The sequence below is a fragment of the Pinus tabuliformis genome, chromosome 5_2 (genome assembly GCF_031772625.1).
Source record: "Pinus tabuliformis cultivar Carrire ecotype Pingquan chromosome 5_2, CPIR1, whole genome shotgun sequence".
Classification (NCBI taxonomy): Eukaryota; Viridiplantae; Streptophyta; class Pinopsida; order Pinales; family Pinaceae; genus Pinus; species Pinus tabuliformis.
The window spans coordinates 814,509,393-814,523,919 of NC_142306.1; positions in this window are offsets into that span (position 1 = coordinate 814,509,393).

Sequence of the window (14,527 nt, forward strand, 5' to 3'; positions counted from 1 at the left end):
CTCATTGGTCTCGCGGCCAAGTGGTACATTGAGTTACCACGGGCCTCTTTTTACAATTTTAGCCAGTTAGCTACCTCGTTCTTAACTCACTTTCAGTTACCGGTCAGATACGATAACGGTACGGAGTTATTAACTTCACTAAAACAATCAACCTCCACGTATATTTCCGATCACATTCATGAGTGGAGACGTCGAAGAAGGCTAGTGAAAGTTTTTATCCCAGACCAAATCTTAGCTGAATGGTTTGTTAAATCATTATTACCAAGGATTACTGAAGATGTAGCTAAGGCCGGAGTAGTTACTGAGGAGCAAGTCATTGCTCAGGTGCAATACCTTGACTTAGTTTACACTCAGTCGGGTACATTACACGAGAAGATTCCGGATCTTCCAAAGTCGAATCAAATCGCTGCTGCTCCTTCGGGATCTCATGCCGCTGATGGTATGATTGGTATCGTGAATACAAAGAGCAAGAAGAAGTCTTCCAAGGCTTCAACTACTCCTATTATCACTTTGCCCGATTCCCCGACAGGAGAGTCTTCTCCTGAACTTACCGCCGATATTCACGCTGTAGAGTCATCTACGGCCAAATAAAAAAACGGTGGAAAGAAGAAAGGAAAGAAGAAGGCTAAAGCAGACAAGGCTCCGAAGGAGAAAACTGAAAAGTCGGAAACCAATGACGAAAAGCGCAAACCTCGATATCCTTGTCTTATTTGTGAAGAGGATCATTTTACGAGAGATTGCCCTCATCGGGCCGAGGTAGTGAAAATAGTCAAAGGTTCTCCCACTCCTGCTGTGTTAAAAAATCCATTTCCGGAGCAGGAGAATAAGATGATAGGTTCTTCCTCGAATGCCAGTGAAGAACCCATTTTGATGATGTCTCATGTGAGGATTGCGACTCGATCGCAAGATTATGGTAGTAAGAATCCTGTTGATGGTAAGGAAGCAGAATCTTCTCACTCTAACCCATCAACCTCAGCTCCTGGTTCCGATCCACTACAGATCGAGAAACCTAACCCAGACTTAGTAATTAAACCGCCCGCCAAGGGTGTACTTCGAAGGTCTGCTTTCAATCCACATGCGAGAGCGGCCCAGAATTACAACATTGTTGAGGACTTAGCTGTTTCACCCTCAGCAATGTCGGCGTTAGAAGTGCTGCAATCATGCCCAGCACAACGAAAATTGCTTTTGTCGGCTATAGGAGCTGTTGATGTTCAGGATCCGAATCTAATGATCTTCGATCTAGAAAATAGTACACCGCGTCTCCCCCATCAAATGGCTTTCCAAATTCCAGTGATAGTAAAAAACAGGCCTATTCATAGGACTGTGATTGATGAGGGAGCTTCTACGTGTATTATGTCGATTCAATGTTGGAGATCCCTTGGTTCTCCTTCGTTGAACCAATCCCCCACCATCCTTAAGGCCTTTGATGGCCGTGGGTTCCGTCCGTTTGGTATTCTACAGGAATTGCCTATAGGGGTAGAAGGTAAAACCGTTAGTCTGGATGTGGAAGTGGTTGATGCCCCTCTAGACTACAACCTTCTTTTGGGTCGAAGTTGGTCATATGCTATGACAGCGGTCGTTTCATCGGTCTTCAGAGTAATTAAGTTTCCACATAACGGTAAGATCGTGACTATTGATCAGCTGACATACTTTTCATCCGACCCAGCCTCTTCAGAGAGTATCCAACATGTCGGTAAGACGACAATCCCTTATAGGGACGTTGGTGTAGGTTTAGTTAAGGATTCCGGTTTACTGGGAACTTTTCCTCTCCCTCCACTCAGCGTAGAACCTTCGTTTGCAACAATTCATATGATTACATCAGAAAACATTATTTATGATGATCCTTGGTTTGTCCCATCTGACTCTGAGATAGACTCATTCGGTAATGCTATGCCCTTGAGTCCATATGAAATTGCTTATGAAGCTCTCATGTCTTTTACCGACTTTCATTCAACCGAGGTCGACCAAATGAATGTGGTCAGTGAAGAATCACTTTTCACCTCAACCTTAGAACGGATAGCGTTTCCCGAAGTCGTGTCATCTGACGAACAACTTCGCGAAATCCTAAGTGTAGACGATCTACCATGGGAGGATCTCCATCACAGATCTTCGTTTTTACCTAAGGATGATGCATTTGAAAATGATTTTTCATCTATCTTTACCGCTGAATATGTCAAAGACGCTCAGGATCCAACGAAACATTCTGATTCAGAGTTGAATTTAGGGAATATTTCTCGTACTATTCCCATTGATATTTCAGTGAAGCCCGGAATTGAGGAGAACATTCATATAGGTGCCGCATGTACAGAAGAAGAAATCCAAACTTACAAGGCCCTATTCCAAGAATTCCGCGATGTGTTTGCCTGGTCTTACGAGGAAATGCCGGGAATCGATCCTGCCATTGTTGTTCATGAAATAAAAACCTACCCGGATGCTAAACCCGTCCGGCAACGGTTGCGTCAGATTCACCCTCGAAAAGCGGCTGCGATTAAAGCAGAAGTCGAAAAGCTGTTGAAAGCAGGTTTCATTTATCCGATCCCGTTAACGGATTGGGTATCGAATATTGTTCCGGTCAATAAGAAACAAGGAACAATAAGAATCTGTATCGACTATAGGGATATCAATCGAGCTTGTCCAAAAGACAACTATCCTACGCCTTATATCGATCAAATTATTGATGATTGTGCCGGAAGTGAAATGTTTTCCTTCATGGATGGTTTTTGGGCTATAATCAAATCAATATTCTACCTGCCGATCAACCAAAAACGACATTCATTTGTCCATGGGGGACATTTGCTTATTGCAAATTACCTTTTGGGCTTAAGAATGCCGGGGCCACTTTTCAACGGGCGATGTCTTACGCATTTCACGACATCAAGCACATTGTGCAACCGTATCTCGATGATTTGCCTGCTCATTCTTTACGTCGAGCTGATCACCTTGTCCACCTACGAGCAATCTTTATGAGGTGTAGGCATTATCGAATTCGGTTGAATCCCCACAAGTGTGTTTTCTGTATAGAAACAGGTCGATTGCTGGGATTTGTTGTTTCAAAAGCCGGCATTCGCGTCGATCCCTCGAAAGTCGAGGCTATCATCAAATTGCCTCCTCCTTCGAGTTTGCGCCAACTCCAAAGTTTGCAAGGGAAAGAAATTTTTTTACGCTGATTCATCCCAAACTACGCCGAGGTCACTAAAGGTTTTACACGGTTGTTGAAACAGAACATTCAATTCTTTTGGGACGAGATTGCCCAACAATCTTTTGATGCACTTAAACACGCGTTGACCCATGCACCGTTGTTGCATCCTCCCAACTACAACCAGGATTACTTCTTATACCTCGCAGCTTCGCATTCCACCATTGGAATGGTGTTAGTTCAAGAAGATGAATTCGGAGCGGAGCATGTGATATATTATCTCAGTTGGACCTTAAATCCCACTGAGCTAAAATATTCGCATGTGGAGAAATTGGCCCTGGCAGCCGTTCAAGCTGTCCAGCGTTTTCGTCACTACATTCTTCTCCGTAAAACTACAGTTATTTCGGATTGCAACCCTATGATTTACATTTTGACAAAACAACTGCTAGGGGGCAAGTACTCTAAATGGATCGTTATCCTGCAAGAGTTCGACTTGGAATTCGAGAAGTCCAAGTCTAAGAAATCCTTAGTTTTTGCGGAATTGATGTGTGATTTCCCGCGTACTGACACAGAGACTGTGGCAGAAGAGTCCATTGTGGACGAATCTTTGTTTCTTATCAGTACTTTAGATCCGTGGTTCGGGGATATAATCATCTATCTCCAAACCCAAACCTTTCGGCCTGAAGCTTCAAAAGCGGAACGTCGAAAAATTAGGTTTCAATCCCAGCAATACAAAATTATTGGAGATACACTTTATCGCCGGGGGGCAGACTTAGTTTTTCGACGTTGTCTAACTCACGAAGAGGCTGAGAGAGTTTTGAATGATTGTCACTCTGGAGCATGTGGCGGTCATATGTCTGGGTATGCCACAGCTCAGAAGGTGTTGCGCGCTGGTTACTTCTGGCCATCTATGTTTAAAGATTGTATCATTGCAGTCCGGAAGTGCCACAACTGCCAAGTGTTTGATCGAAAGATGCGCGCACCACCTGCTCCTCTCCACCCTATAATTGCCATTGGTCCATTCGCCAAATGGGGTATCGACTTTATTACTTGTAACCCTCACTCGGCCGGGGGGCATGCGTATATCATCCTCGCGGTTGATTATTTCACTAAATGGGCCGAGGCGATGCCTACATTCGACGCAAGCGGCAAAACAGCTGCAGTTTTCATATAATAACTAGGTTTGGTGTCCCACAAGCAATCATTACTGACCATGGGAGCCATTTTCGAAACACCATGATGACTGAACTTACAAGCCAGCTTGGTTTGCGCCATGACAGCTCTACTCCTTATTATCCGCAAGCCAACGGTTTGGTTGAGTCTATCAACAAAGTTCTGGTTATCATGATCCGACGAACCATTGGTATTCATCGGTCGAATTGGCACAACATGTTATTTTCGGCGCTATGGGCATACCAAACCTCAGTGAAAACCTCAACAGGGTTCACTCCTTTCCAGCTAGTTTATGGCTTGGAAGCGGTGTTACCCATTGAATGTGAAATCCCATCACGTCAAATGGCTGTACTTAGCTAAATTAGATGAGACTCGACGTGACGCTGCATTGGCAATCGAGACTCACGCGAAGCGAATGAAAGCTCAGTATGATAGAAATGTGACCCCTCAAAGTTTTTCGGAGGGAGACCTAGTGCTTTTATATGATCAAGCTAACGATAAGCTAGGTGCTGGAAAATTCGTTCCTATGTGGCATGGACCCTATATTGTAAAGCGAAAGCTAGCAAAAGGGGCTTATGAGCTGGTAGATTTTGATGGGGACTCTTTGGGTAAACCCAGAAATGGACTTTACCTAAAGAGGTATTATGCTTAAATGGTGGGTATGGAGAATTTTTAGTTAGGTTAGGTTTTCTTTCTAGCTAGTATGATTGTTAGTTAGTCAGTGTGCTTAGCTTAGTGAGTGTGTTTTTCGTCGTTATTCTGGCTTATCTTGGTTTTGCTCTTGATATTGTAGATGTCGACGCCCCTCCAAACATACATTGGATTTGCTGATGGTGCTTGTCGTAGTACACGGAATATCTCTTCCGCAGCTTGGGTTATCTATTCACCCTCTGACGAGTTAGTTTCTATGCATGGGGTAAGCCTCGGTCAAACAATGAACAACATTGCAGAATACAGTGCAGTGGTTGAATTATTATCCGAATCTATTTCATTTGGAATTCGACGTTTGATAGTGAGGTTAGATTCTGAACTTGTTGTATTACAGCTTAATAGAGTTTATGCCATTAGAAATCTGTATTATTAAGGTTGTTTTTGAGAGTGCGTCTCTTGGAACGTGAATTTGATTACATTGAATATCAGCATATTCCAAGGTCCTTAAATACATTAGCAGATGCAATTGCTTCTCGAGTGTTGGACAAACATTTACGATAATCATGCAAGTAAATTTAAAAACATTTCATCATACATGTTAAACAAGATAAGCCGGTAATAGTGATATATATATATATAGATAGGAGTGTGTCAAAAAATATACATCGTCTTCGATCATAGGTTGAAAAACACCTTATGATCGGCAAAAATGATAGAGTACAAAAAGTCAAAAATGTCACATGTGTCTACAAAGTGACTAGCCAATCACTGGTGGTGCTCCCTGTACGACACCACTGCACGGGCTACCTTGCGCAAAAATCTCCTAAACGGTCCAGGGACTGCGACTACATAGCGCTGAAGTCTGATAGGAATATCATCCATAGTAGTCTCAGGTATATCCGCCGTCAGACGCTGTAGATCATGCTCCAACTCAGCTAGTACCTCTGCGGCCGCCGTGTCCTGTGGGGCCGGTACCGGTGCAACTGGATGTCTCCTCTCAAAAGGCCGGAGGTTGGTTGGACGCTGTGGACCAACATTTGCATTTTGAAAAATTTTACTGTCAGTTTTGAGACGATATATATAAAAAACAAAAAAAAATACATAATTTGAAAACTCGTGAAAAATAAAGTACCTCTGTCATCCCATTGTTCTCCCTGTGGAAGAACCATGTCCGGATCACCTCGAAAATCTACTCTGGCATACGGAAAGTCCTGAATCGCAAACACCTGGTCCTCTAACCAGTGAAAATAACTGTCAGTGAATCGAACAACTGCCGCACCCTCGTCTGGATGCCGGGCCATCACCGCAACCCATCGTACTAGCTTTGGCTCCTGAGGACCCAAAATATCAACAGTGAGATGCTGAGGGATCAGCATCGGAATTCTCTCTAGGGCAAAGCTCACGACTATAGGCCCATATCCAAAGGTCTTTAGTCTCCCGGTCTTTGCCCTGGTCAGTTGAGCTTTCAAGTTAACCGACACCGCATCACACCAGTTGAAGACGGTGCCTTGGAGACAGTCAATTGCCATCCGCATTTGGGACCCAGTGGCAATATGTAAAGTGGATGAGCCACAAATCCTGGTCACAGTGAAAGCTAAGACCATGAGTTCACGCCGAGAGATGTATTTGATCTCTATGCCTTTCGCATGGTGTCGATCAGGTAGGTACCAATCTGCTCGGAGACTATCAAGGGATTGGCCACCCGGCCTAGTCCCAGCCAGATTGAGTTGCTCGCCTCTATTCGGCAAGCCAGTGAGAAAGTAAATATCAGAGGGCTCTATCTCGAGTTGTTGCCCCCCGATATAAAAGCATTGCTCTTGAACGTTCAATCTCTCGACCAGCCACTCCAAGAATCTTACTTGAGCCCTCATGCAAGGTATGGCCCAATATTTGTATAATCCACATCCTCTTAGGGCATCGAGGGAAGGTTGATGATTGATTGCAGCTTCATCAACCTCCTCATGCTCTCTTTCTCTCCAATCCAGCATGATAAGTGCCCTACACATGAATAAACAGGCATTAAAATAAATTTTGGGTAAATTCAATGGTTAATTTGGGAGCTTGGGGTTTCAAAATCCACGTTTTGCGGAGGACGCACCCCACGTTTGGCGCACAGTGCGCCGGGACACAGGTGGCCTGAAGGTAGCCTGCGCCCCCCGACCTTTTCCCTGTGTAGGAAAAAGTCGAGGGACGCAAGCCAGCCTTTAGGGAACCTGCGTCCCCCGCAGAGCGGTTTTCAAAACCCAAAACCCCCCAAAAATAAAAAATGAAACCTAAAATAAATTTCTAAACGGATGAAATTGACAAGGAGGATGTTGTGAAATACCTGGAAGAGACGGCGTTCGATTCTAACGGTCGGATTTTCCGCAGCGACCACGGGAAGTTTCTTGTCAAAAGCTCCTTTTTCAACCTCAACAGTCAAATGGTAAAAATGACATGGTAAAAAGTCTTTTTATAGGTTTTTTGGATGAATTTGTTCATTTTTCACCATGGAAAGATGTTTTTCGATGTATTTTTGCCTATCTTAAACAGGTATGAGTAATGTGTCGCTTTTGTGCAGGACAAAGGGACTTAGAGGGAAAATTGTCATTTTTTCACGAACAAAATATCAGAGTCATCTTTTAAGCCCTTTTCTGACTCCTAAAACATGAAAAGATTGCCGAGCGTTTCTTTTACACTCGTTAAAACGGAATTAAAAGACGGTCCCCTTATAGCTCTTTTCTGACCGTAAAATCAAGAAAAGATTGCCGGGTTTTTGTCGTTTCAAACTCGATACGGAAATAAAACGACGTGTCCTTGATCGCTTTTTACTTTTCAGGTCAGTGGCACTAATTATGAAAGTACTCCTTGGTCGCAAGATCAAGCGGTTCCCCCAGGTATTATTTTATACTTTTTCGGGCTTGAGGGACACAAATCTACGAAAAAGTTCAACTTGGAGTTTTCTTAAGTTTTTCAGACTCTCTAAAATTGAAAAACACCGAGTTTCTCCTATACTGGGCTCGTTAAACATTTCACAGTAAAGGACCTGTTCAATTACAAACAGGAACGAACCACTCCTTCCTAGGGTTCGAATCAAAACTGGGTTGGACTCATCTGAAGGATGAGCTTATAATCAAGCATATGTTATCCTCCTCAAGCTTGTTAAAAATAAAGAGGTACTTGCCAGAAATGGTGGGGGAAAAGAGAGAAGAATGAGCCTATTTGTTACCTTTTGTCTCAGAAGAAACTTTATTACCACTCTTGGACACGACACTTTTCATTCACCTGGGTTGGGAAATCCTTTACCTCACAGTTGATCAAACCACTTTTGAAAGTCTTCAACCGGGTTCCGGGGATTAACTTTGAGTTATTTAGCACCAAACCATCTGTCGTGTCGTTATGTGTTCAAGAGGTCTGCAAACAAAACTTTCATCTGCAAAATACTTGTCATCCATTTGACCATCCCTGAGTCAGTCCTTACAGCAACATTTCTTCAACTTGAACAATGATTTCGTGTTGTGGGCTTGCCTGCAACGGGTCACTTTCTATCGACATCAGCACATTATCTAGAGAGATGACTTAGAAATCGTCAGTGCCTTGAAGTTTGCATGCATCAATGGCAGGTTTCTCGCCTTTGACGTCAGTTTACATCATTGACTTTCGATCGAAGGATTCCGTGAAATGTTCGACATCAACTCATTCATTCACATCTCATGGATTGTACTGGGTACTTTGAGAACCATTGACATTACTGGTGGTCTCTCTCACGCTTGTTAACAGTTCACATCATCGACTGGTAATCAAGTGGTTTCTACCATGTTCGACATCGACTCATTTATTCGCATGGCTAGGATCGTACCAATTCGAGAAGTAGGAACGAAGACCCTGGAGCGAATCTTTACCATCCAGGCTGCGAGGAGTTTTGTATTCATTATCTAAGTAGACTAACCATAAACAGATGGCTGCGCCCATACTGTGTCTACAAAAGTCTATGATTATGATGTACTGCAAAATCATTCCTGTATCAGAGTAGTTAGTCTGTTAGTTAAAGTTTTAATCTGAGTATGGGAATGCCTACCTCAGTGATGATATAATCTTATACATGTATTTTGTGTTGAAAATTGCAGGTTCTGACCAGGCTCTCCACGAGATAATCCTCGAAATGATAAAGCGCTTCACCCTTCCTAGATAATACAAAACCCTAATCTATTCTAGGCTTCGCACTTTAGGGGGCAATCTGTTACACTAAAAAATGTCACCATGGCTATTTACAGTTGGTATGGCTCTATCAACAGTCATACTACCCTCTTAAGCAAGTCTTATGCCTCTGCTATCCATGTCAAACTCCAAGAAAGAGAGAAAGTCTTTATAAATATGTTTATCTCTGGGTACGCAGGTTCTCTCAAACCTTGCCTGCGGGTACGCACCTATTGTTCATGAGGTCTGCGTCCAAGGATGCTCTGTATCTAAAGGGGCAGGTGCGTCCCTTTGAAAAGGTTAAAATGCGCAAGTTTTATCTTCAAAAAATTACTTGTGGTCATTTCTAGAGCATTCTAGAAGGTTGTTGGACGTGTATTGAGCGCCTCCAGATGGTTCATGCACCCCTACCAAAGAGGAACTTATCCCATCAATAAGGGAGTGATCCCATCCAAAGAGGGGACTATCCCATTGATGGTGGACCTGATTAACTTCCTCTTGAACATTATAAATACAGGCATTGGGCCAGAAGGAGGGAGGTTGAAAGCTATAGATTTCTAAGGGTAAATGCTGCAGGAATTAGGACTCCCATTTAGAAGCTTGTGAGGAGAGATTGCCATCTTTGCTTGTTCTATTTGGAAGTGGGTGAGCTTTGTCAATGTAGAGGAAGACTCTTGTGGACCCTGGAAGGAGCTTGCACAACACCAAGGCTCAGGTTGTAATGGTTCCTTTTGATTACCTTTAATGCAAATTGGTCCATTCTTCTCAATAACTTGTTGTTTATGGGTTATTTCATGTACTCCTTGGTCTGTATGTTGAATATGCTTTGTTTTATGTTATAATCAGGTGCTATTTAATTGTTTGACTGTTGGTGATTGCAGGTTTTGGAGAAAAGGAGGAGCTCATCCAGATCAACAAAGCTTGGACTTCTACAACAACGTTTGGACAAAGGTAAGAACGAAACACTTGATTTCTCATATCATAATGCATGTTTAGACAAGGATAGCTCCAGTTTGTTTTGTTTGTCATTAGAATGTCTTAGACTTCTAGGAAGGTCGGTTGTGTCCGCACTCTTGACTGATTCCGTGTGGCACTCTTTCTGGCCCAATTTTCTAATCAGTGGCCTCTATTTTCCTACTTGCCCATAGGCTTATAGTCAAACCTTCTAATTAAGTAACTAGCTAACCCCTAACTAGCTATCCTCTTTCTAGCTAACCTCTTTCTATGCCTTGTAGGCTTACATTTATACAAAAGGATTCTATAACCACTTCCTGGTTGAGATCCATAACTTTCTCAACAAAATCCTAAAATCTCTTCTTTATCCCTAAGGCTCCTCCCTAGTTCCTCAAATCATGAAACCAACTCCTAATCTAAGATTTACAACTTATTCCAAAATCTTTCAACTATCCTAAATCTCTCATGTTCTCCAACACTCGAGAACATTTACAAATATGCCTCACAATACTTAATTAATTCCTATTCTCATTAAAATCACTCAAAAGCCTAAATAATTAAATTAATTTAACACTTAGGAAACCAACCTCCTTAAAACATAATACCCCATATGTCTACTAAAATACAATGATCTTTCTGAGTTGAATGCTCCTGCATCAGACTCCCAAGATAGAAAACATTCATGATCTCTTGATCATGTGTCTTCATATGTTGATAGGAAACCTCCAAGGTCCCAGACTTTAGTTTGTAGTTGTTTGAAAGCTCTGCACCTTTGTTGCTGCCGTATGTCAGCTGTCTTCTGTTTCATCTTCCTCTGCTTGTCAATTAGTTTCAAGTTCTGATTGATCACACTTCCTGCTGCTGACAATCTTCTCATTCTAGATTGCTTCATCATTAATTGCAATAATTCTTCAGTCTCCATATCCAACATGTCCTTGGGCTGGTCCATACTCTACCACTTATTGCTACCTCTTTCTCTTTGTCTCTGGTTGTCACTGTTGTTCACTAACTTCGGCACCTTCACATTCTTCATCTCACTGCACATTGTCCATTCATCTTTAAACTACTGATTAATTTATTCAACTTTTTCTACTTTAGCTTCTGCTATTACTCTTGAGATTGCTCCAGGTACCACTGTTGATATTGCTTCCACCCAAATTTATTGAATATCCTTGAAGATATCTCCCTCTGCAACATCTAATTTCTGCATCAAATCCCAAATTTCCAACATTCTTTCTAGCAATTGAACATCTCTGTTCCATGGATTAAATACTTCCACAGAATCCTTTTCTTCCATCATTTTTACTTGGCTGCTCATCTGTGCCAAATTTCCTCCAGCATTTGCAACTAGACTTGCACTCACAAAACAATTTTTAAAATAAAAATCATAAGGCTTCTGTGCCTCTTCTTCTTTTGGCAACACATCAGTATGCTGCTCTGACTCCTCCTCCTCTATCCGCACATCAATATGTTGACTCAACTTATCTAAAGAATTCTATAAAGAATTCTATAAAGTACTCTCAAGATATCAATTAGTCTCTCCTCCACACCATCTGCTTCAATGATGTCTTTATGCTCTTGTCCACTATAGTGAACTTCTTCCTCTCCAATCATATTGTCATACTCTGAATTTTCTAGCAAAAACTCCAGCAATTTAATTTCTCGATGACACTTCATAAGTACTTCATCATTAATTATGATTCCTGCATTTACACACAAATTATCAGTTTGAAAATTACAAGGTTCAACAGTTTCAACTGTTGCCTCACATATCAACTCTTTAGATTGAATTTCATCTCCTTTTTTCACAAGAAATTGTTCCTATGTTGTAACAACTTCAAACATCAATGTATTACTAAATTCTTTCTGCTGCAATAATTCACTGCTTTTCTCATTCAAGAGACATTCTCCATCATTCTTTACTTCAAAGTTTTTATCTTCTGAAAGATACTCTTCCATACTTTCGACAGCTTCAAAAGATTTCTCATCCTCTGCAAAACTTGTAATCATATCAAAATTATTAGATTCAAATATACAAGGTTTTACATCCTCCTGCTGATCTGAATTTTCCCAACAGTTCAGAAAATCATCAATAATTCCTTCCTCAACAAAGTAAACTTCTTGTTGTCTTGAATCCTCCAGATCTTTCATAGATCTCCCATCTTCATCTTCACCCAAAACCTCACCCTGTTCTGGTTCACAAATGGAAACTTCCATTTCCAACTCTGCTTCTCTGAGTTTTTTCATCAACCATTTCACCTGCCTCTGTTGTAGCCTTCTCTGTAACTTAGACCACTTCACTAGCTTTTTCTTCAAGACCCAACCTAGTCTTTGGTTTTCCTCTAGTATCATCCTCAATACATTGAGTTGTTCTTTTAACTCAGCAATCTCCTTGTCAATTTCCTCTTGACTCATTCTCTTGCCATTTGCCTTGGCATCCTCCTTCTTCACTTTTATTCTGCTATGGTTTTCCTCAAAACCTTTACTATGATTATCAGTAGTCATCTTCTTCTCCATCTCTATGAGTTCCTCACTCACTTACTATGAGCTATACAAGTATCCGCAACAACAAGTCCTCCCTGCTACATGATGCCTCACTAAGCTTCTCTCTCTGAGCTCAGTCTTTTGGCATCTATCTAGTTCTCTCCTCTGGAACTATATGAGCACTCCATGCTCTAGACTTCAACTCATCTACTCTTTTGAGAACACAACTGTCCTCTTGTATTTCAAACACAAATGAAATACTAGGTTCTTACACTCTCTCTCAGAAACCTTTACTGGCTTCCTTCATCACTGCTCTTCAGGCTGTAATATTCTCGCTGAGATGCTTCATTAAACCAAATATCCTAACAAGCTTTCAAAGCTTGCTGTTCAGCTTCCTTTTGAGAACACTCTTGTCCCCTCTATCCAACCTTCAGTCAGATTCTTCAGGTTCACTGCCACCTGTTTTTCCAGTCTTTCATTCACTTTGTTCTTTTAGAACATATACATCTTTCTTTGTCTGTCTTCTTCTATCAATCTTTACTCTGTCTTAAACCTGCAAAAATCAAACCAGAGTTAAATAAAACAGTACCTGTATGACTTCACAAGCAGTCTCTACTCGCTCTTCACATTTGAGTGAAACTCCCTCTTCCTTAAGAAAACAAACATCACTGTGTTTTCTTTATGCTTCTGCAATCTCTTCTTAAGAGTATCACTTACTCTCATCTTATGTCATGCCTTCTACTTATCAGATTCAAATAACCTGATCTCCTCTTGCCTACATACACATCTTTAAAACATAACACATAATTTCCTTATTCTGCTCTGATACCAAATGACGCTAGCCTAAGCTGACTTTACCCATAGTATGCATATAAAATGCATAATCTATTATGTCCCAAGAATTTTAATTTCCCTGCCTAGTCTTACCTTCACAAATTAAGGCTTTAGGCTTCTTAATTAAACTTCATGCATAAACGTTTCTTGTGATTAACCCAAAGTATAAACTTTAATAACTCTTTAATCTCGCTTTATTTCTATTATAACTCTCCTATAATAGAAATATACCATAAACCACTTAACCTTACCTTTCTGCCTTTCCACGACCTTTGCACATTTACCGATGCTCACCTTATCGCGTTCAACCTCCACCATTGATTTCTCTCCACCAGATCAACAACTATCGCACGATCTCCATTCATCCTCCAGAACTCAACCAAATTTAATTTGCATTGATAAACACATCGGGTCTGCTCAGATTATTAACCTGCATGCACTTTTCCGCGCGATTACCATCTGATCCGTCAACCCATGGATGGTCCTGATCACCAGAACTCAACGAAGATTTAACCCCACTATATAAACTCTCATCAGGTCCAATTTCCAAATTAAACCCCGTGCTTGTTTGCACATGATATGCGTCCGATCACCCTTTCAACAGACGGTCTGATCACCTCCAGACTTCAACTGGATTAAGTTATCATTCATAACTTCATCGGGTCCATTTTTCAATTACCACTTACGGTTTTGAAGCTACGCGAAAACCACTTCCGCCTACGAAAACCACTCCATCCTTCTGCCAACACGTGGCTTAAACTCCGCTGCTCATCTTCTTGACTCCATTCTACGCGACTTAATCCTGGCCACTTATCGCAAACAATATTGTTCGTTGATCTAGCTGATCCAACAGCTCCTGTGCACATTTACTTCATTCCTTCGTGCCTTTACTTCTTCTCTTTTACGTGGTTTCTCAAGGTTCTTCTGTGGTTTCAGGTTCCTCCAGGGTTTCTGGTCTTTGATTGTTTTGCAACACAACTCCCTCTTGGACTTACTCCATGTACTCTTAAACACTGTCACTCCTGAACTTCACGTTGATCCTTCAATCAGATTCAACGATCAAACCACGATCCTTCATACTCCACCTCTTCTTTGTGTTCTGATTGAACTTCACCTGCA